The 25,020-nt window shown below is 43.4% G+C and overlaps 1 protein-coding gene across 6 annotated transcripts in view; it reads right to left on the reverse strand.

The window, feature by feature from the left end:
* Positions 1-19,514, reverse strand: part of NCOA2 (nuclear receptor coactivator 2) — a 271,388-nt gene extending 251,874 nt beyond the window's left edge. For 4 of the 6 annotated variants that reach the window (XM_090040142.1, XM_090040137.1, XM_090040143.1 and 1 more), the window contains exons 1-3: positions 18,431-18,566; positions 7,341-7,420; positions 916-950 (exon numbers count right to left, since the gene is read on the reverse strand). The gene's annotated coding sequence lies outside the window, so the exon portion shown is untranslated. Of the gene's footprint in view, positions 1-915; positions 951-7,340; positions 7,421-18,317; positions 18,567-18,809 lie in introns of those variants that run through there. The other 2 variants (XM_090040140.1, XM_090040141.1) reach the window with 2 other exon arrangements.
* Positions 19,515-25,020: the final 5,506 nt, after the last annotated feature.

Here is a 25,020-nt window from a genome sequence, read left to right on the forward strand (position 1 = left end):
TCCACCACAGACATTACGCCACCCACAGCACACCACAAACAATATATAATTTGATTCTCTAGATTTTTCAATACTTAACTGGTGGTGGGAATTGGATAATGAGAGGATGGGGGAATAAAGGGGGTGGGTCTGCAGAAAAGTAAATTAGAAACTGCTACAGACTGAGACCATTATAAATAAATAAGCAAGCAAGCAAGCAAGCAAGCAAGAGCTGGACATGAATGCTCCTTTGTTGCAGGGGAACTGTGTCTTGGGTGAGCAGGGCACTAGCCCTATGCACCAACTTGAAGGGGGCACCAGAATCACCCCCTCTCCCTCTTAGAGTCTGTGCAACAGCAGGCCAGAGGAGCTGGGCAGGTACAGCCCCATTACCCAGTAATGTACCTGGGAGCCAGGGGGCAAGTGGCAACTCCCAGGCACCTTGCACACCAAGGCTGCTGCACCCATTATGAATCACGCATATATGTCCCAGCGGCCGCAGCCTAAACCTACGCTGCTACAGCACCAACTGCACCAATACCAGCTGTCACCCAAGTGTGAAGAGCAGAGGTGGGTACAACTCTGCTCTTCCTTCCCCTCTCTGTGTTTCAAGTGGTCAGCATAATTCCCCCCATCCTGTCCCAAGTTCTGAAAGACCTTGCTACAGCTCTGCTTTGCTGCAAGATACATTTTGATGGAATACTGGAGCTTCTGATGGAGAAGAATTGATACAAGTCCAGTCCCAGTTAACCATTCAGTTTTGAGCAATGGCAGGTAATCATTTAATACAATATAAATAAAGTTATCCAAATCCCAACATATCCTAAAAATAAGCTTCCTGCTGCATAAGTATACTCAGGATCCATTTCTCTGCTGATGTATGCACAGATATTTTTATTTAAGGGATGTTAGTCAACAACAAAAAACAGAACTAACCTGGAAAAATTCAGTCAGACCCCGAATTCAAAGACCTTTAAAAAAAGAAAAAAAAAAGTATTACAAAGAGGAAAACAAATAAAAACTGTACAAATAATTCAAAGGGCATACTGAATTTCTATTTTTAGGAGCAAGGGGGAGGGGAGTATTTATACAGCGTTTCAAACCTTTTTCAAAAAGTAGCCCCAACTGTGGAGCTGTTCTGCGCTTCCACAACAAAGCCCCTGTCCCAAAGAGGTTAAAGTAGACAAAGAAAAGTAAGAAAGCGAAAGACAGAGAATGTGTGCATGCATGCACATAAGCAAGCTGAAACATGGAAAGATTAAAGGACTCACCAAAAGTCACAAGAAAAGTCAAAAGACAAAACAGAGAACTGAACCTATATTTCCTGAATTCCACTTCAATGCTTCAGCCCAGTGCTACAGGACCATCACTCCTATCTGGATAAAGGGTTCAGTATTAAAAAGGTACTTCTACTGTGGTCCTGGTCCTTTCAGTGCTACATTTTAACTTATTCTTGTTAGCAGGATGCTGATGTGATTTTCCATACTCCTAGTGTTGCAAGAATGAATTGATTTGCAAAATCTTGCTGCAGGAGCTAATGGCCTTTCTACTACTCATTTTACATATATTCCTAAACTGCTCATCACTAAGGCTTCCATATACTAAAGTTAGCTGTAGTATCTTGCTGCACTGGGACCATTCAAGGAACAAAGTACGAAATAAAGCTACTGAGCAGTTTAGACAGCCATTTGGCTGGGATGGTTTGGTTAGGGATGATCCTGCCTTGGGCAGGGGGCTGGATTAAATGATCTCCTGAGGTCCCTTCCAGCACTGTTTCCCTATGAGCCTAACATTGCGTGACACTACAGATTTGCACGCATAAGATTATTGGAAGTCTCCATCTTTGTTTAGAATGGAAAGGTTAAAGCATGGTCTTATAAAACGGTTTTAACAATTTGAACAGTTCATGATGGCAAAAAAGATACTAGAAAGATTACAAACAGAAAAGAAAGTTAAAACTTTTCACTCATGCACCTCTTATACTTAATTAGCCATTTAAATCATTTGAAAGGAAAGAAATAAGTCAACTATTTCACAAGTGAGGACTCCCTTTGCAGATTTTCAAAGGAACCATTACATTTAAGGGTCCTTTACAGAAATACCTTGATTTTTATGCAGCATGAGCAAGAATCTAAATGTACATAATATTTACCTCCCCTTGTATTTTCTAAGTATGATTCATGGAACTCCATTCTTGTTCGATAAACAGTTTCAGGGAGGAAAAAAAAAAGGCCTGGCTCCGAACTTGTAAAGGAGAACTTCTAAATGTGTATGATACAACATAGCATTTGAATAATACTTCTAAAGAAACATTATTAAACTGGAAAATACACTTGCCTATGATAATCAATTGCCTCAAAATTCCAAAGAGGAATAATTTTTTTATTATACATGCATATACAGCGATCTAGAAAAGAGTATTTTTATTATTGAGGGTTCTTTTTAATACACAAGTTATTAGTGAAAATAGTTCATTTTGAAACTGAATATAGAATAAATGCAACGTTAATTTTTTTAAAAGCCTGTGCACCTTTGTCACGAATTCACATAATTAAAAAAAATTAATTAGGTGGCAACTGCACTTGACCATACATTATATGAATCAACAGTAAATTCACTCGCTATTCTAGCCCCCTGAAGTTTCCTAATAGGATTCTTGCTTTTTTAATGCTTAGCCATTATGTCATCACTATAAAATAAAAATGCAGAGATATCACTGAAAACAAATGTCCATGGATCTTCAATTTACTGTATATAAAACTGCCAGATAAATGGACTAGTAAAATTACATTTTCAGAAAGCCACGGCAAAATCTATTGGCCTTTATCCAAGAGATCAGAGTCATAGTCAAGACCTGTATTTAATTAACACTATTTACTGTCAAGATCTAAGTCGGATAAATACTTCGCTAGTCTCAGGTTGGAGCTAAGGACAGGACCTGGGGAAATTTTGCCTGAATAAATGCATCTCATCTTCCTTGATGGTGCAAGTTCCCAGTTGTCCCATTCTTGACCTCTTTTAGCATACTGGAATCCAGCATTGATGGCAGTGCATTAATCTATATTTAATATAGGTATTTCTACAGATGTTGACGATGACTTTCATCTGTAAATGAAAATATACTCTGTTTCTTTATGCTCATGGCCGGAGACAGACTTGTGTCCAAAACCATAATTAAAAAAAAATATGCTTCCCTTTCATTTTATTTCTATTTTTGCTAGTTACATAGTTTTATTTAAACAATGAGCTTTCCCATTTAATAAATCTACCTAATTTCACAGGGAAGTCAAAAAGTTAAAATTTATTTAATTTCCACATCCCAGAAAAGAGAAAGGCTGCTGTCAAAGTTCCCTGACAAACGGTAGCAACTGATATGTGGGATACACCCATGTAATCAAAATAGACAATCACTGCTCAATGTTTTAAGTGAAAGTGAAAGTCCCCATGATCACTGCCACCAGAGAGGATTTCTTTCTGACCCCATAACAGACAACTATATTAACCTTATTTGTGTGAAAATGACCACTGTTGTGTTTAATTTCACTTAAATCTTGATGTACTACTGCTGGTCAAGCAACTGTTTATTCTTCCCTTAATATCGGCAAACCAGCTTCCATACCACCACAACAGAAAATTCTGAAAATTTCCAGAGCAAAATTGAACTCTTATATTCAATTTCCAAAAATTCTAATATTATAAAAGTCTGAGTCTGTCTGTCCATAACACTTTATTCGCACTCTGAATGGCTAACAGAAACAGCCAGAGTGCTCCAGGCATGGGGGAGCACCGCCATGATTCCGAACCTGCACCAAGAACCAGACAGAGGGTGGGGGAGCCAAGGCCTAGCTCCCCCACCCTGCTCCCAGCAAGCTACGCTGAGGACCAGATAGGGGTCCCCCACCCCGCTCCCTACAAGACTCAGAACAGCAGCAGCATGGGGCATTAGGTGGTGGCACTCCATCACAGCCCCCTCCCCCCATCATTCTTGACAGGCAATTGGCTAGTGTTTCTATATTCTCTTATTTACCTAGCTTGAATAAAACTTTCCTAATTTTATTATTCTTCAGAATCTATACTTAGGTCCGAATGCAAGGTGTTCAGAATTGATACCTATACCTATCTGAATAGACAGATACAAATAATAAATAAAGCAGACAGAGTCCTAAATATATTTAAATTCCCATTAAAGTATGCCAAACTTGTGGTTTTAGTATTTTAGCTATTGCTATTGTACAGACAAGTGTCTGGACTCTGTCATTAATGAACAGGTCCTGGTTCCAGACCCAAACCAGGAGGGAGTAAGTACTGGCAAACTTCAATCATTTAAACAAAGGCTGTCCAACATCAGTGTGGCAGGAGAAGGCACGTACAGGCGTGGCAGGAGGCCACATGCCACTAGCATGGCCCACACGGCAGGGAAGCAACGCAATGCCTGCACAGAAAGGTCCTGCCCCCACCACATATGGCCTATGTGGTGTGTAGTCCACAATTTACATACCCACATTCTAAAGCCACTTAAGGACTGTAAGAATAAAGTTCTTATTGATACTACAGTCTTCAGTGAAGTTTCATTCCGACATTTTACTTTTCAGTAACTAACCTGCCCAGATGAAAAAGAGACTATAGATTACTATTAAACTATAATTTTCAAAACAAAACATATTAGAGTACCATATAAATGTGGGGACAATATTAGAACTTACTCGCTGTATATTCATCTCAAGTTATAGGAAAGGCAGTGAGTTGATTGCACTTAGTATCCACTAAACTAATATGAATTCCAGCTGATTTATCATTCTTCAGTAATCAAACTGCAGTCACTAGAACAATTTTGGAGAGTAGCTGGCCTACAGATTTCCTAATTCAAACCTTTTCTTTAAAAGGCGTAGTATTAACTACCCTCCAGTCCTCCAATATATGTCCACGACTGAGCAGCACAATGACAATGAGTGAATTTTGGCACCACTGAAGCAAATGACAGAATTTCCATTGCTTTTTACTGAGTAGCCTTTTTACTCAGTAGCCTTCCACTTCAGCATGCACCTGCACTGATAGATATCTTCCCCACAGATACCTATAGATAGGTAGATATATCCCTTGTCTAGCACACAATTTGTGTCCTTCAGATCCATCCCCATGAGCCCATTTCTTCTTACGGTGATCTCCTCCTCACTGTTGTCTCCATAAACTCATAGCTTGTATTGCTGCTTCTTACTTGCTTTTGGTCCAAGTTATGAGATCCGCAAACACTGACTTTGTTTTGTCCAGAACTTATAAAAGGTACTGATTTGTTTCTGGTACTATAACAACTAAATCAGCTTACAACCACAGTGCAGAACAAAGCAGACCAAAGAAGCAGCACCAAATAAAAGAATGGTTTTATTAAAAAGAGAGAGAGAGGAAGAAACACAGAGAGAGAATAAAGAATTAGAGGAAAACAATTATATACTGTATATATTATTTCTTCTTTTAAATGTAGGGCACTGCTAAAGCGTTCAAAACAGATGCATTACAGAATCTACTCTTTCCCAAATATAAACTATTTTTCCTCAAATGGCCTTCATTTTCAATCTTGACCTACATTAGTCCCCATTTAACTGAGTGGCTACAGAACCAGGATTCCATTTATATGACTGCATACATGCTGTCAAACCTGAAAAATCACAAATTTACACTCTCTTCAGAATCCAGAGTACTTCAGTAGTGTAAATTTTATCTTTATTTATTATCAGGTATGCACATTGTGCCAATATAATATAAACTTTAACAAACTGCAAAATACCATACATACTTTAATATTTTCCCTTATTATTTTTTCTTTTAAATGTAGGGCACTGCTAAAGCGTTCAAAACAGATACATTACAGAATCTACTCTTTCCCATCAACCTACATATTATAATCATTATGCACTCCAAATAATGAGCTTCCCAGAATCACACAATTCAAGTTTTCCTTGTTGTATGTCATACAGTATTTTCAAATTGGCAGAACTAGGTCAATAACACCTTTACTTAATGAGATTAACCTAAGATTTTTAAAATAATACTGAACAAAGCAAAAGCAAAGTTAGCATAATGCCATTTGATCTGGGCATCTTTTGTTTTCATTTATTAGTGCCGCAAAAACAAGTCAGTACAAAGAAAAATATTTTTGGCTTTCCAAAAACTGGTTAACCTGACTGCAAAAGAGGAAGCAATACTCAGTGCAGATATACATACTTTGCCTGTAAGCTTTCAACATTTTTAAAACTGCAACATACAGTAAGACTTGCAAAAATCCTCCAATCCAGTCTATCCACCTATCTGTATGTTTACACCTGCAATTCTCAAAAAACACACTAACGTCCTTCTACAATATGTTAAAAGGAGGTACATTTTCATGCAAATCTCACATAAAAAGCAAATCTCTAGGATTTATATCTAAAACTATAAATGTTTGTATAGTCTTTTTTAATATTAAAGCAATCTAAAATGAAACAAAGCATTTATAGTCTACTATGCTTTGGTAAACTACCAAAGTATTATCAGTTTAAAATAATCTATAGGGGGCCCCTTTTTATTTATTCTCAGCAGCAATACCCCTTCTTGAGAAAAGAATAAACAGGCATATTGCTGTCTGATGGAGCAGTCAGACCATCATTCCTAAGCAGTTAATACTTTAAGTCATCAGTGTTATTTTATCTGATTCAGCCATAACTTAAAGTAGTTTATTAGTCAGGATAGACACAAAAAACTTGTATCATTTCAACTCAGGCTTTGCTACAAGACAGACCATAATTAGCCCATCTGACAAAAATTTCAGCTCATTAGCTAGTGCAGTGGTGGCCAAGCTGGAGCATGTGAGCCACAAGCAGCCTCTATGTGGCGCACAGACAATCAGGGTGGAACAAGCAGCACAGTGACAGATAAAGCAGGGAGCAGAAAGCAGAGCAGCAGATTGGGCAAGGGGAGGGGAGGGCATGGAGCTGTTATGGTATAACTATCAAAAAGATTAGGCCCCACTGAGCTAATGGGTAAGGTGTTCAGTTGCTATAATGTTTAAGTATATTACATCTTCAGTAGTTTCAGTATATACTTTTTCTTTCTTCCTTCAACACAGGACCTCATCCTGAAATCTATGCTCAACTCAGTAGTCTATAATCATACATGTAGATCAGGCGGATATCTTAAGAGAAGTTCCTGAAAGTCCTTTTATACTTTTACTGTGTTGATATGAACTTGTTTGTTACCTAAAATAAGGATCTGTCTATACCTTACACAGCTAAATTCAAAACGCCTCATGACAGTATCAAATTCCCTACTGAAGAAGAAAAAACTAACAGCATCATTAACATAACATGTGTAATTTAAATATAACTTACCAAGACTCAATGAGGCAGTTAAAACAGTTCTACAGGTTGCGTGTGTATGAGCTTTAGTACTCCGATACATCTCAGGTGTACTGTGAACAAAATGAGAAAGAAAAAACTTAAGTCTTTTTGACTACACAAACTGAAAAAGGGAAAATGCATATATATACTGCTCTATTAAACAATACAATGATCACACACCTGAGAGTGAACATAAATATTGCAGTGCAATACCTGCCTTATTGAGATTATTTATAAATCACTTCTTGTATCCCCTGTTCCCTTTATCTGCTGGCTGTGTGTAAACAATTGTTTAGTTTGAACGCTACATACCATTTACTTTCATAGAAAAAATCCGGAGTGACCCAAAATGCTCAGTTAGCTGCTCCTCATATCAGAACTCTGATCCTTTCCTATAAATCAGGCTTGAAGCAGAGTTTAACAAATCGATGTGGATTAGATGCTTGGCTGGCTTAATATATAATAAAACCACAAATTGCTATTCTTATAAAAATCTCTTTGATCCAACTTCATTTTTATGAAAAGTCATCAGCATAGGAAATACAGGTGTTCTGTTCTACAGCCAGAAAACTCCACTGAAAAAAACATGCACTTCTACCTTGAGTCAAGGAACCATTAACATGCCTACATAAGAAAACCTCACAATTAGAATAGACTTTACATCCAGGGAAACAAGTAACCAGAATACACATTCCTTATGAAAAGGAGCTCCAAATGCAATATTATTACCCTACTGTCCATGTAAACTTTAAAAACAGATTTTGTTCAAGACAGCATTTTGACACCACGTGTTTCTACACAAAACTACCCAAGACGAGTTTAGAACAGTAACATCCCTTCTTCTCGTTAGTTCTTTCTGCTTTTCTTGTCTTTTACAAGAACTATTACATTCTCGATGGCACTTCTACTGGCTTTTATAAAACTAATTTTTCAAATGCTGTTTAAAACTACTTACAGTTATGGGTAGGCTATCAGTACAGCAACTAGCTACTCTAAGAAGCCATCACTGTAGAATAAACAGGAAGTCTGAAAACGTTTTTAAGTAATATATCATTCAGGCTGTCCAGAAAATATAGGTAGTATATGAACACACACTCATCAACTCACCCTGCCAGTGTTTCACAAGCCCAACAAGAGGTGCAAACAATACCTAAATGAAAGGCAAATTGAGTATAGATACCAAATCGGTTCTTGACTTGCCTACTGCCAACAAAAGTGTGAGCCATATGATTCTTGGGATAGTGCAAGAAAGCTGAATAGAAACCACCGATTAAAGAGTTCTTAAATACTGTTAAGACTGACGAGTCCAAGACTAGAAATCAGGATAAGGGCCTTTTAGTACTACACACTGTATAAATAGCCTCTGTCCTAAAAAGCATACAGTTAAGGATGGAGTTCCTTTACTGGAGTACACTATTGGTCCTGCTTGTACTACAAACCCAGAGGTTCTCGACTAGAGCAGTGTTTCTCAACCCATGGGTCACAATCCATAAGTGGGTTGCAAGAACATATGGAAGGGTCACAAATAAACTGTAAAAATAGATCAATGAGCTTCCAAAAAGGATTTTCCTTTACAGGAGAAAAACATGGCAAACCATGCATTTTCCCTTACAGGCTAGCAGAGTTCCAGCCTGCAAGGGGGTGCTTGGGGACCCCCGTGCCTCACACACTTGAGGGCTAAGACCTGGGGGTGGGAGGCAGCGGTTTGGGAGTGAGGGGCACTGGCAGGACCAGGGGGCTGTTTTCAACTTAAACTATTTACTGGGTTACGAGTGGCCATCGATGTTGACAAATGCATTCAGCAGGGTTCAAATTACAGCTGAGCCCCCACATTAGAAATGAGAGTTCCCCAGCCCACCCCATGCCTCAAACGGCAGTGGCTGCAGCTCCTTCCAGCTGCCACCATCCAAAGACCCTCCTCCCCCAAGGGTCAGGATGTAATTTGAACCCTGTGGTTCTGGTGCAAAAAAGGTTGAAAACCGCTGGACTAGGAAGTCTTGCTCTTCCACCCAGAATCATAGCAATCTCCAAATCCAGGGTCATGAAGGAATTTTTCCCCTAGATCAGATTAACATGCACTGTGGGGGGGTTTCTTTCCTCTGTAGCATGGGAAATACAATTCTTTCCCAAGGATCTTCTGAGCACACATTAAACAACTACTTCCTTACTGTTGCAATGGCAGAACTCTGGCAATGCTCTCATCTCTCCTGCCTTACCTATAGCATGTACACCGCACTGTTTCAGCAGTTTGCATTTTATTCTTACAGCTGCAGGCCAGGGTTTAAGGTTGTAAACTGGGGATTCCTGGGTTAACAACTGCATGCAAAAGCAGAGGACTACGCTTGATGGCCCAGAAAGCCCCTTCCAGTCCTATGTTCCTAATTAAGTGTGGTGGTAAACTTAGTCACCAAGTACCAGCACACAATTTGAAGTAGATGTGGAATATACCATATCTTAATGCAGTAGTCACCAACCAGTGGATTTTGATCCACCAGTAGATCTCAGAGCCTCTTGGAGTCAATCTGAGGCTGGGGTGGGGAGCTGAGTGCCCATGGGCATGAACACATGCACCCCAGCCCAGCAAGTCACGGTGTGGGGGAGCTTGGGGGGGAGGGCTAGATCAAGGCCCCTGTGGTGAGGGACAGTGCTACAGAGGTAGGAGCAAGGATAAATTGAGTAGGGCCCTGGCCGAGTGGGACTTACCTGCTTGGGAGGCATGCCCCCAAATAATTTTTTCTCCCTCTGCCTCAGTCTGCCCCCAACGCAGACTTACCTGCCGAGCGGGGGAGGGGAGAGGCAGCAGTACACAGTAGATCTTGAGTTGCTTTTAAATGCCAAAGGTGATCTCCTACTTAAAAAGGTTGGCGACCCTTCGTTTAACCCCCAGCCCAGTTATCTAACCCCCAAAGAGAAATCTTTTGATTGCTAAACAAGAGAACAAAAATATTACTGATAAATCCAAGACAGAATTAATGACACCATTTTAGTACTTTGACCCATTTCACTTATTTTTTATTCAAGCTATTATATTATTTATTCAAGCTTTTATTCAAGCTACTAACCATGATAGTATTCCTCCCATATTTCTCTCCAATAACAATGGAATGCCTTCATACAAGGTACATCTGGCAGTGTTAAAGGTGCATTTTTCCCTAAAGTCTACACAACAAGAATCAGCAAATAAGCAATTAACATCAAACTTTTATGTACTACTGAAAGGAACAAAGTGAAAGACTATACTTCTTAGAGCTGCACCCAGAAGAGAACCCCCATAAGTGGGCAAGCTTAATGAATTAAATATTTTGCTGACCATGTACATTTTGTCTTCAGACTCCTGCAACTTGAGCATTAAGAGCAATACATTATGACTGTATCTTCCAGAGAGAGGAAAAGATAAAATAGTTAACCGGGTTCTCTCATTGCTGAGGAGACAAAATACCACCAAACAGCAGAACTGAGGTAAATTATTGTAGTCTGCCTCCATTAAATATGTTATGCCTCCTTACATCAGAGCAATCCTCAACTGAAAAAGAGCAAAATGTGTTTTCCATTGTAAATACCGGAACACATAGGTAAAACAATGGAAAACAGATTTTTTTAAAAGTATAACTATTAAGAGCCATACTATATTAAATAATCAATAGATCACTCAGTCATTTAAAAATAAATAAATACAATTCTGCTGTTATGACATTATATCATTAAATATTATAGTTCTGATGCTAAAATTAAAAATACTTTAAAAACTAACACATTTGAAGTTGAAATGGAATTTCCATACTGTAGTACCAAAATGTACTAAGTACATCAGATTCACCCAAGAACCTTGTCTGCCTATGTCCTTAGACCAACACAGCTACACCTATACCTCTAAAATAAGTATAAATCTATTAACTTGAACTAGTCTCCTAAACTTTGCCTTGTCAAAGAATGTGTGCTGAATACTATAATATGAAAGGAAAAGAATGCACTAGTCTTCCAAATCTAGCCAGTTTGAATTTGTGTACTAAGCAAAACAGGTCAAATGAATTTTGTGATCTAAATACACGTCTTCTGGCACATCTACATTACAACCAGTTTATGTTGAATTTTTTGTTGGGAGGCCCAAGATGTAACAGAAGAAAACTAAAACCTAGGCACCTCTGCTAATATACAACTTTGTACATCTCTCCACAACTAGCTAGCCAGTGTTTACCATCATGAGTACTAAACGCATCTCAATGTAATTGTTTCTTAGCGTTTCTACCTTCACAGTCCAACTTTTATAGTTCATTATTATGACAACTGTATGATAAGGTTGAAGTAAGCTTGTAAGATACTCCACAATCAGAAAAAAAAAACCAAGAATAGCATCAAAATACATTATTAAATTTATCTGCAGACCAGAATTCTCTCCTCTACATAAGGCACATCTACGCAAGATGTTTACTACACAGTTGACTAATTAGCTTTACAATAAACATCTCACGTCTACACATGTGCTCTATTAGCTTGGAGTAAACTAATTTATTCCACTGCAGGACAATACTTGTAAATACTCTGCAGCAGTGAAGATGCTAGAGGGGCTGGCTCAGGTGCAGGCAATATGACCCATGGGCTGGACTCAGCCAGCCAGGCCATTCTATCTAGTCCACAGGACCCCTAAAAAATGTAGAAAATCAATTATTATCTTCCTGTGGCTGCCTGTCTAAGATGACAAGATGCCAGCAGCAGCAGCAGGACCCAAAGGGAGCAGCAGCAAGGTCCTCCCAGCCTCACCTCACCCCCAGCCAGAAGCTTTTACCTGGCGACCCTCGGGCTGTTCCCCACCTCCCTCTGCCCAAGAGTGGAGAATCAGATAAGAACAGGTGAAGCTGGGTGGCCAGCAAGGAGCCAGCACCATGCAATTCCCAGCTGGCTTGCTGTTGCTTCTATCACAGAAGAATACCTGCAGCTCCAGGGAAACCCCCACACTGGAGCCAGCTGCCTTCCCTGCCTCCTGCTGTGCATGTCTGCAGACTCCACTAAGAGTGGAGGGAGCCCTGCCCCCTGCAGAAACCAGTGTGGGACTTCCCCTGGTATGTGTATGGGAGTTGCAGACACACAGCGTGGAGCCCCTGTGACAGGCTGCAAGGCAGACTGCACTCCCCACCATGTGCAGCAACAACCCCCCCACTCCACCATACATCCTCCCCACCACAGCCCACCATACACACACAATATAAAAGAGTGAGACTTTTTTTTAGTTATTACGCAATCCCTTCTACATGCAGTACACAAACACAAATCATGTCAAATATCTGTTGTAATAAAATTCAAATACGTTTTAGTAAGTGTTTGACTTCTTGTATACGATTAGGTTTTTTCCTGATTCTAGACAGCAACCCACCCTCCCAAAAGGATTATTTCTGGGAGGCAAGGGGAGGGACTTCTGGTGGCAAAGGTCAGGGATAGAGGGGCAGGACTTCAGGTCCCAATATGGTGATCAGGGGGCAGAGCAACTGCCAAGAGGCGAGGCTATGCATGCAGCCCTTCACAGCTAACCAAAACTCATTAAGCAGCCCTCTACCTAAAATAATTGCCTGACCCTTGGCTGGATGGAGCATAAGGGTGCTTCAGTGCAGGGGCTACCGGCCAGCTAGCCGCACACTGAAGCTCCGTCTCACTCCAGTCATCCACTCTGCAGCATGTTGAGCTGGGGGGAGCAGCCCAGGGCTGGTAGTCTGCCAACCAGGGCCTCCTGCAAACTGGGACTGCTCCACCTCAGCTCCATGTGCTGTGCATGAATAAACTGTGGAGCTTATTACTCCAGAGTTGGTGTTCCTGGGTGTACATTCAAATGGCATGCCTGGGAGCACTAAACTCTGGAGCTATAAGCTCAGCAGTTTATTCGTGCAACGTAATTGCACGCATAGGTGTGCCCATATATTTACAGCTAAGTACCCCCAACACAATCAGTAAGCTACAAATAATCAGCATACCACTGTACTATTTCTTAGGTATTTTTTCTTCAAAGGTAATGTAGTGTTTATTAAAGGTGCCATCTGGATAGCACTGAAAAAGTAATTCCTTCTAGTAATGCACAAAGAAAACACAGCATGCACAAGAGTGGTCTTCATAATATATGCATTAGGAGTAACACGCAAAATGTTATTCTAGTTTCTACACTAATTCTTCAGTCCTTGAAATCTCCACTGAACCAGGCAAGAAGAGTGCCAGTTCAGATAGGCTGACTATAAATTCCACCAAAATCAGCAAGGTCCTACATACCTCCTACACAAGAGGAGCTTTCAAACACCTCCACAAAAGAATAATGTTCTAAGATTCTCTAGCAGAGGATCACAGAATTATGAGGCAGTCCACATTTTTTTAAATCTACTATGTCTAAGCTCTTGTCTTTACATTATCCACTGCGCAACTGGCAATATTTATTATCTTTATTATCTTAGCACAATACATATTACCCATTCCAATATAGTTTGTGAAGTTTAATATTCTGAAAATACAAACTATGCAGTGAAGAGATAAAAAGGTATCTCTAAGGAAAATATAAAATATATGCTCCAAAAAGCTTTCCAGAATAAAAGTTGCCTGGATGCAAAGAAAGAAAAAGTTACACTAGCTGTCAGTCATAACTGCCAAAATAAGAGTGGGGCAAAAGCAGCATCCCCCAGTGATTATACATGAGAAGGATCATTATGGAAGACATTTAAAGAAATAAATACCATTCAGTGGTATCATTATGTCACTAAAAACACCCCAATATGATGTTGGTATGTTATATAACTCTAGACCTTCAAATGCATTAACTAATTTTAAGCTGAAAAAGCTAAACAAGATAGTGATCATGCATTTTCATGGAAACTATGTCAAAATGATTTCCACAGAAGTCTTAAAAGTAACATTCCTGTGAGTCATAATCTAATGACTAGGAATACATACAAAATAAAACTGAAAAAAATCAAGATGTGAACAAAAGGCAGAATCTGTATATATTGCCTAGCTATTTTTAAAGTTAGTGAATAACAATTTAACAACCCGCACACTTATTTCAATAGAACTACTCATGGGAGTAAGCACTATACTGTGTAATAAACATGGGAAGGACTAGCCAATAAAGGACCAGCTTCCTCAAATTCATTCTTTTCTAAGCTTGCAATACCTGTTCAAGACCATGCAAAAAACTGATAGAATAGCTAAAAACCTGCATTTTTTTAATTCCATACACCCAAATTGATTAAACCACACAGAAGTCATTTTACACATCACATTTTTGCTTGGTACCTTTTGAAGCAGCTAAGCTACTGAATCATTAAAAGTAGAATGTATCTATGTAACAGAAATACTGCTGACAAACCCTTTATTGTAGTAAAAGTCATAGACAGCTATAACAAAATGTAGCTGCTGATTAAATAAATATGAATTGTTCTTTATCTGTGCTGTTACTACACTGTAAAGTCACCATTTTTCCAAATTATTGTTTACAACTGCTAAAAACGTAGAACAAACATCCTGGAAATTGCATTTATCCACTGAATTTTTACAATTGTAACAAAATAGACCACGTTAAATCTGCAAGCTATATATGCTATCCTAAGCTTCATTACCTCAACATCTAAAAGTCAAAGAATTCCTCTATAAGACTGAAATTCCCAAGAGGAGAAAAGCTCAGATCCTGTCTGCAAGCACACAATGGAATCACAGCTGACGATGCACATCTTTTTCTGGATGTCTCCATATGCTCAAGAGGGTTTTTTTTTCCCACTCTCTCTCTGTCCCTCCTTCTCCCCCTCCTCCTCCTCCTCCTCCCTGCCATGCATTAAGGGATTTGTCACTATCTGCCACCAGGAATATGAGAATATTTTCAATGACTGAAGAGAATGAAGTAAAATAATGTGTTAAACTTGAGAATTTAAAAAAAAGTGAGGGCAAATGCCACAGCAGCCATCTAAATTAACTGAGAGGGGCAAAAGCGTGGGAGAATCTGCAGTAATAGGTGTATGAACAGAATAAATACAAAATGTCATCCTTTTCTTCCCAGTTTAAAATGTTAATGTCAGTACAATGTAAAACTATGTACTGTAACAAAATGCATCCAGCCTTCACTCTCAAAAAAAGGAACAAGAGAAATGTCAAGTCTTCATGTAGGTGTATTGCGTATAATCGAAAATACTTTACTAAAAAGAAAAATGCACAGATTTGGCAAATACTGTGCTCACACTGGATTATGTTTTTATTTTATTACTTTGAGAAACCTATAGCAATAAAACCATTAAGGAAAAAGAACACAACAAACATGCAGTGTTTGGATCAACACAGTATTCCTTATTCAGAGCATGTTCAGAAAACAAAGAGAATGTTTGTTTTATTCAATTTACAACTGAATAAAAAAAAAAAAAAATGAATGGATGGTCTCCTCACAACCCAGATCTCAGCAACTCCTATGGTCGCCAAGATACTGATTTAAGATTCTAGCATGAGCTCCACTTTATCACAAAACCACAGCTTCTGTCAATATACCAGTGACATCATCAACAAAGGAAAAGAGCAGAAGACAGTGGGCATTGTAATAGCAGCTGTCTTTTTCAATGACTTTGTTATCCCTGCAGAGCAACCTGTGCTCTTTTGCAGATGGACTAGACCCCCACCCCGCACACTTTTACTTTCAACTTGGAGAAAGAAAAAAGTTGTGAGGACAGCTTAAAATTGCTTCTCTCCATAGTAATTATCATTCTGCATCATTAGTAGCAATAACAACATAAACTATTCTTAAACAAGTCAGTCTGCGGCCTATAGCACTAGTATAATGTTGTATATTATATTAAATATAGGTAGACCCTAGTGAGAGGTCCACTTTTCTGGGTGATTTATAACCATTTTCCTCCTCAAGTAACATGGTTCTACATTTAAAAACGCCATATTCCAATTACAGTATCTTATTATGCTTTAAAAAAAATGCACCCTCCTCAAATACCTGAAAAGAGTAGAAAAGTGCAACAAAGGATCTGAAAGGATTTACAAATTGCCTTCCTAGAAAAGGGGCCTTCAGAGTATGCAGGCAGTCATGCAACCTCAGTAATAGATGGATCCCTTTATTGTAAAAGTTTAAGTAAAAGTTTGAGAAAATACTAAGCTGAGGATCCTTCAAGGTTTTAACTAAAATGAATAAGCGATCGCTGTAATAAATTCACAAGATGATCATGTTGTCCTCCAAAGCACATAGTGCACAATAACCATCAAAAAATTAAACTGAGTGTGCACTCATAGTAAATATCTATTTAATTTCCTACAAATGTATAATGTGTGAAAGAACATATTTCTTTAAGAGAAAACCCAAAAAGTTATTCTGAATATTATTTCTGTGGTTTGACTCCCTTTAGAAGATCTACTGTATAAAACCTTTGGTTACAGAAATTAGCTACACTGACCAAGTAGTTTTCAACCTTCTTAGACTCAAGGCATGCCTCAGAAAAATGCCAGCTCTTAGTTTTCACTCAGTTTTTGACTATAGAAAACAATACAGCAGTTCTGTTGCAAAGAACTCAGAAAACCCACAACATGTTTTCAGCACTATGGATTCCTATTCAAAAGCTCTGGGTTTATCTTGTGAATCACGCTTGCACATCTAAAAGTGCTAATATTGAGTGCCATCCTGAAAAGATCTCAGGGCTTCCCAGGGTGCCACACCACCCTGGTTAAGACTCACTGACATAAAACTCCCATGACACCCATCAGAAATGCAGAAATTTGCCCATGTCCTTAGCCAGCTTATTTCCCCCTTTGCTTTATTCACTGCGTAACATGGACCTCTCCATTCCTTTTCACCTGAACACATGTGCACATACCCATCTTACATTTAAGTGGACAACATGGATATGGCAGGAGTTCTCAAATTAGCAGGACCAGTGGCCTACTGTCAGCCCATGAAATCTCCACAGGCCTTCACGCACACACTCTTCCCATCAAGCTTGACTGGAACCACCATATAGATGGGTAGACAGTGATATGTGGCCTAGCTGCACATCCTTCACTACCATCTCTGGTTTGTGAGCCAGGGTATGGGGTGTGGCACAGTACCACCCTTTCTAGTGGTAGTAGGGCAGTGCTGGTGGTGGTAGGCCATATGCAGCTGGTCAGCAACATACAGGGCTAAGCCTCAAAACATCTCTGCTGGAGAGGAGGCCGGAAAAATAACCCAAAGCTTTCCATCCAGTTGCAGACAAGCCAAAAGCTTGGCCGGCTGCAGCTGCTTCTGCGGTCAGGTTAATAAAGCCAAAAAGGCCTAAAAGCAGAGATACAGCTAATAATAATAATACTGGGTTTTCAGGGAAAACAATAGGTCCTTCCCTTCAGCCCCCTGCCCTCAGACAGGGGCGAGCTCAGACTCCTTCCCTGCTCGGGCGGCAGTGTGACAGCTCGCCCAGCCCAACAGACACGTTACAAAACTACCCTGAACTCTTCCTCCTCTTTTTTTCCGCCGAAATCTGCCCCCGTTTTCTCCTTGCAAGGGGCCGGGAGGGGCCCATCTTTACCACAGCGCCCTCCCCCTTCCCCCACAGTGCGGCTGCCTGAGCCCGTCCCCCGGGGGGGCGAGCCGCAGGCACGTGGGCGCTCTCAGCCCGCCCCGGCCCCGGGACCCCCCGCCCCGGCCCCGCGAGAGGGCGAGCGGCAGGAGGCGGTGCCCGGGGCCGTGGGCGGCTCCGGGCCTGTCCCCTCCCAGCGCCGGGCAGCCCCAGCCGAGCCCCCGGCCCGCCCCGCTACGGCAATGCGGCGGCCGGGCCGGGCCGGGCCCCGTGCACAAAGTTGCAGAAGTTGCCCGGGCGGCAGCACCGCCCCCGCAGGCCGGGCCGGGCGCCGCCGCCTGCCCCGGGGGAGGGGGGCGATGCAGGCCGCCCCCGGCACGGCAGCGGGCGCCGCCCGGGCCCCAGGGAGGGGGAAGCCGCCACCCCTCCTCCCCCCGCCCGTTGAGACGCAGCCCCCGGGCCCTACCTCCCCCCGCCCGCGGGTCCCCGCGCAGCCCGGCTCGCAGCGCCCGGCCGGGGAGGAGCGGGACCCCCGCGCGGGGCGCGAGCAGGCGCGGGGCCGGCGCCGGGAGCCTTTACCGGGGTCACTGGCGTGTCCGGCGGCGGCGGCGGCCGCCCGCGCTGCGCTGCGCTTTGCAAAATGAAGCTGTGGCTGGGTCCGCAGCCGCCATGTTCCCGTTTTAATAACTGGCTGCTTGTTTATTTCAATGGAGACCCTCCCACCTCTCGTCCTCCGCCTCCGCCTCCTCCGCCCGAGCGCAGGGGAGGGGAGAGGCGCAGTCACTCCCTCCCTTCCTCCTTCCTTGGCCCCGGCCCGGCCCTTCGGCTCCGCTCGGGGCCGTCAGGGACTCGGAAACTTCCCTCGTCCCCGCGGCTGCCGCCGCTCGCAGCGCGAAGGGGACAAAGGCAGCCGCCGCTTCCCCCCTTGCCCGGGAGAAAATGGCTCGGCGGCACCTACCCGGCCCTGGCAGCCCTCGCCCTCCTCAGCGAGCCGCGCTCTCAAGGTTGCCCTTTACTCCCCGTCGTCGCCGGCGCCCCGAGCCGCTCCCGCGCGGCTGCAGCGCCCGGGCTCACCCCCAGGGGCAGAAGGGGAAGGGGAGAGAGCCGCCCCCCCCGCGCAGCACCTTCCGCGCTCCGCCACGCTGAGGCCGCGGGGCTCGCCCTGCGCCTGCTGCGAGCGTCGACTTCCCCGCGCCGCGGATATCTTCTGCTGTCGCCGAAAAAGCCAATGGAGGCTTCAGTGCCGCCGGAGCGGCGGGAGGGTGCAGCCCCAGGCACCATCTCCCCGCTTTTCTTTCTTTGCCTTTTGGACACAAACTATTTTAAACAGCCCCGGAGCCCTGCTCTCTGCTTTTCGTTTTCTAAGATAAAAAACCCAACGCCGCTAGCCTCTCCTTGAACAACAGTGCCTGCTGCGGGGGCATAAGTGCTCGCCCCTGCCCCTGCCCCTGCCCCGCTTTCGGGCTCTCAAGACTTCGCCCAACTCACCGCAGCGGCTGCGTTGCCGGCAGGGGAGGCCCGGGCCTCTGCGCTCACTCGGAGCAGGGCAGGTGGCTGGCTGCAATAGAGGCACCCAGACAGCGCCTGCCTGGCTCCAAGTGCACTCCATCAGCTGCTGGATTTTTTTCAGGCGGGGGTCAAGCTGCTTAATGGAAAATTTCACACACCTTATTCCCCCCCCAAAAAAAAAGGCGGGGGGGGGCTCAGCTCTTTCTCAGAACAAGAGAACAACAGCCCTCATAACTGTTTTACTGAGAAGCTCCAACAACTTTGGGGCAAAATGGGGGTTAAATTTGTGCTCCTGTCAGAAACATACCTTTAGGATCCTAATGAAAATTGCCCAAATTTGGGCAGGTTGCTAGGCTCTAAGGATCTTAATTGCACATGCTCAATAGAGATTAATTAGAGTTTGGCTGCTAAAGTCTCCAAGGAGTCCACCTACAGGGAGCAGGCTCTGCACCCTGGCTCCTGCCTGCCACCAAACTGCCGGCCTGACTGAGTGTGCAGGGGCACAGGAACTGAGCTGTGCAGTCTTGCAGTTTCCCCTCCCATCAGCCTAGATTAGTCACCCAAAGGTGAGGGCAAAGGGAGAGTTCTCTCTATGTGCAAGGCTCCTCCTACCTCCTGCAGGCACCAAGGCAGCACAGAATGAGGACACAGCCTATTTGAAATTCAGAGGGATAGGCAGAGTGCAGGAGAGGAAAATGAAAATAGGGTTGGGGAAGAGGCCTGGGATGAGAAGGGACTGGAAGGGTCAGTGATAAAAAGCCAGAGGGTTAGGGTTAGGTATGGCAGAACCATGCACACCCAGCCACTAGGATCTCACTGCTTCACATGACACTTTTTTTTCCCTGGCTCAGTACATACGTGGAATGGATGTATATTTTATTCTTCATGTTGAAAGTGTGGCCCTTACGCCATGTTTACTGCAGAGTATTCAGACCCCATTCTGAACGTAGAATTACTCATTTTCTCACGGGTTCTCTATGGTGCTTATCTCAGTAGCATCTAAATGCTTCACCACAACCAACAGCTTTACCTTCACACCCTTTCTCTGCGAAGTAATGATGATATTATTCCCATCTCACAGTTGAGGAACTGAGGCATCAAAACATGTCTCAGGGAATGTAACTCAGTCTGGGGTTTGCCCAGCCTGCCTTAAAGTGGGGTAGGAGGGGTGGCAGGTGGATTGAAGCACCTTCATTTTAACCTTCATATAATGAGGCATAATTGGGCACTTTTAAAGCACTCCGCAGCCATGCATTTCTGGCACAGTACAGCCGTAGAGCACTTTCAGGGGAGTGATTGTGCAACAAAACATCACTTCTGTCAGTGCCCCTGGTGTCTTTGACTAAAAAAAGTCATGTTTTCCCAATTATTTACCCATTCTCTGAACTGTCTCCAGTTTAACAGCACACTTAAATTTTGTCCATCTGAGCTGGACACTTCATTCCAGTAGCAGTTATACCAGTGCTCAAAAACTAGATCATATAACCTCTTTTGATCACAGCTGGGAATTCAACTTCAGCTGATTATCCATCACGCTCACAAGTCTTTTTGTGACTTAAATATCACATGGAAAATTTTAAGGATTTAAAAATTAATTCTAAAAAGTGTATTCAGATTTGGTTTCTCTTTCTCTCTCTCTTTCTCTCCTAAATCAGAAAAATTTGAAATCCGAATCTGACTGAAAAAAAAATTCCTTGCCATTATGACTTCTTAATTTTCCATAAATGTTAATTTAACATTCTTGGACAAAAAATAGAAGTTGAATATCATATATCAGTAATTTAAAGGCGAGACAGCTTTACAAGAACATAGTAATTTATAAAAACAAACTCACATTACTGAGGAAAACTTGAGTTATAAGAAATCCCGCTGTTAGAAGTGCAGTGTTAACACGTTCCACCTTTGCTCAGAAAAAAATTGAAGCAAATCCATCTGTTCATAATGAACTATCAGATCTCACCAGTAAGCATCACACCAGAATATTTTGCTTGTCTGTTGCTGTGGAAGCTTCAGTCTCTATAGCTGCACCCAAACGATAAAGACGTGCTTTCAAAAACCTGGTTAAAAAGGCACTTAGCCACAGTAACAGTGTCTTGCCTCAAATGTGTGTGTAAAACTGTAAGTGGAATTAAAATCAAAAGAGCTATGCTTCCTATATCTCCACAGACCAGGAAATTTTTGCTTGGGATTCACAACAACCAGCGTGGTAAGCAGGAGGCCAGTCAACAGGAAATTCTGAAAACAGAACTGCAGAACCCTCTGCTGAAGACAGAATATATGCTATTCCTTGCAGCCCCACATGAAATGTTTGTGTTAATGTGGAATTCAAAATCTGAAATCTCATGGAAGCTGAACCACTTAAAGACATAGCCTTGCTGAACTGCAGCTACTCAAAGGGGAAGAGGAAGACCCCACATGTCCTTTGCCTATAGCACAGCAATTAGGGAAATGGCCCCGGAAGTACAGTGGGTGGATACTAGACCTAGAGTCCGACAAGGTTTGATCTCACAACTCCCATTTCCTAGGAAAGTGCCCTGAACCACCATTCTCTTGGGCATCTAAGAATGCAAAATGAATGTTGCAGATGAACAAGGAAGCAAGGAGTGAGACTATAGCCCAGCGAGGAAGGCACTCCTCCCTGAGCACTGAGTTCTGGCCCCTGGGATTGCTTTTTCATTTTGCATTAAATAACCATGGAATAAACTGCATTAAAAGAATGGGGAAGTTAAACCATAGCCCAAGGATGTAAATCATAAAAGTTCTGTCCTCTTCCTTCTTACACAAGGAATGAAAATTAATAATATTGACATGCAGTAATTATTGAACATGGGAGTTAACGCCTCACTGAGCTGAATGGAGCAGTTCAAATTCACAGAAATATTGTTCAGGGTTCCTTGTAGATTCATCTAGAATCACATCTGCACCTGTACAAGTAGATTCATGTTCCTGAGGTCTTTTTGTAACCATAATAGTTGCAGACCTCTCCTTTCTTTATTGAAAACAGAGATTCTAGAGAATAAGAGTATAGTTTTAGAGAAGCGCCAATAAGGCATATGGATAGAAACCAGTTGCTTCCTAGCACTGACAGCTTGGAATTCACAAATCAGCTTTAACACAGTGGTGTAATTCTACTTTATTTAGAGTTTTTCAGTGTTTTTGGTTACATTCTAAGTTTCTGCACTGAGTACAAATATGTTATAAAAAGTTCCTTGTGCCAGCTGCTACTACCAATAGTATATGCTCACATCTATATTTTGTCAGATAGGGATGTTCCTTTCCCCTTTGCTGTTTGTAGTTGTTATATAGCTACCAGTTAAAACTAGTCAAAAGACACGAGTCAACACGCTGTTGAAAAAGGAGCATGTTAAAGAGCACTATAACCCGATATCTCTCCTTTCTTGTTTAGCTTCAGCTGTCTCAACATTAACTTTGCAGAGAAAATTGAAATGGCAATGTAATCTAAAGTTAATTTTGTCACTTTAGTTTCATTTTGCCACAGAAATATGTTTAGCAATTGCAAAAAGCATAGGGGGAGTATATCTTTTATTGGGGCAACCATATAGTTGGAAGAAAGGCTAACTATATGATTGGTATCAACAAAAGGTATCATCAAAAATAATGCCTCTCACTTCCTGAACTAGCACAGCTACAATAGCATCCCAACCCTACTACATCATGGAGGCTAGAGAAATTGACTCACTGGTTTGTGTCTGGACTGTGTTGTCCAACTTTTAAAGGGCCAGAGACCACATGCTGCACCAGTCTCAGGCACTGAGCTGCACACTGTGCTAACTGTGGCTAGAGACAGAAGTTATACAAAAACCGGTTTAAGTGATTAGAAACTGGTTTAAGCCTGTAACAGAACAGAAGTTCAGTGCAGATAAACCAGCTTCAAAATGGCTGAAACTAGTATAAGATAAACCTGGTTGAATGTAGTATCGGACTTAACTGATTTAGGTCAGACTGGTTTATGGAATTTCTGTCCCAGAGTCCTTCCGGGTTCAAGTTAAATCAAAGTCCCCAAGCATCCCAGAATGCTTTGCATCCCTGGGGTGGGCTGTCTGCTTGAGCAGAGCAGAGTTGGCTCCACCCCCCTGTTCTCTAGCTGGAGCAGCAAGGGCTGGCTGACAAGGGGGTGGGGGTGGGAAACCTGGTAGGGGTGCACCAGCCCCTGCCAGACTTTTCCCTGCTGGCATGGAGGGGGCAGAAGCATGGATAGCAGGCTTAGGTGGAGGGGGATTAACCCCCCCCACCTCCCCTCTCTTACAGGACCCCAGCCAAGGTCTGCCAGGCTTTTCCCCCCTGCTCATGGATCAACATGGTCCAGAGCTCCCAGAACTCCCCTCCCAGGCAGCGGCCAATCCTGCTGCACCTTCCCAGTCACTGGGGTGGGAGTTTGCTCCTGGCCTGCCACAAATGAAAGGCCAGACTGGGGGGAGGGAGGGGAGCAAAACTGGCTGCAGGCCCAGGTGGGGATGCACGCAGAGCAGAGAGGGATCACAGTGGTGGCAGCTCCATCCTGGACATGAACCCTGCAGAGCAGAGGGACCCAAGCTGGGAGGGGTAGGGAAGGGGCTCAGAGTGCGTGTCCACACTAACCTGGGGCAGAGCCAAGCATGCAGCTGGTGGCCCCTTCTACCCACCTGGCCTGATGGTGGCAGGGAAGCCATAGGATGCCTGGTCCCTAGTACAAGGCTGTGCTACACCTCCACTCGATAGGGCAAGAGTGAGCAAGGCGAGCCCAGCTCAGCACCTGGGGGATGGCAGATCAAGGCTGAGGCTATCCAGTGAGTGCTGTGCAGTGGTAGAAGACACAACCAGCTCCTCACCACCTGGGGAGCCCTCATGCTCATTTGCCTTGGAGTCTGTGAAGGAGCCTGGTGCCTGGCTTGGCTCAGCTCAGCCTCAAGCATCACACTGCCTAGTTTCTTGGCACTTCCTGCTGGGCTGAAACCACACCATGTGGGAGGCTGGGGCTGGGCCTGGATGCCTCTCTCCAGCAGGTAGAAGAGGCCACTGGACAGGAGTTGCTCTCCCAGCTGCATGCTTAGCTCAGTTTGGCTCTGCGTTAGGCTAGCACAGACACACATACCAGCCCTTCCCCACCCCCCACCTCTGCTCAGTGGGGCTTACATCCCGAACGGAGCTTGTGCCACTGCGATCCCTCTGTGCTCTCCCTCTGTGTGTGCCCCACCTGAGCTTGGGGCTGGTTTCACTCCCCTCCCTCCCCCTGATCCAGCCTTTGCTCCTGGGCTGCCTCAAGAAACACCCCCCACAACTGCCAGGAAGGCACAGAAGGATCCCCCCCCGGCTGGGAGGGGGGGTTTTGGGGGTCCCAGGCTGCGTTGAGCCATGAGTAGGGAGAAAAAGTTGAGCAGACCCTAGCTGTGTCCCCATGCTGGTGGGAGAGGGGAGGCAGGGGGGTTTAATTCCCCTCCCTCCACCCCTTTACTGCATGGGCCCCTGGCTGGCCACAACCCCTGCCACTCAGGCAGAAGCCTGGCAAGGGCTTCTTTCCCCTGCCCCACAAACACCTTGGCTGAGGCCCCCGCAGGTCAGGATGGGGGTTTAAATGTCACCCCAATCATACTCAGCCTGCCAGGGCCTCCACCCCCAGCTCAGCTTCCCTCCAGCCTTTGGGCCATTGAAGGAGGAAAAGG

Source organism: Crocodylus siamensis, chromosome 3, assembly GCF_052110815.1.
Source record: "Crocodylus siamensis isolate JL-2025a chromosome 3, ASM5211081v1, whole genome shotgun sequence".
Lineage (NCBI taxonomy): Eukaryota > Metazoa > Chordata > Crocodylia > Crocodylidae > Crocodylus > Crocodylus siamensis.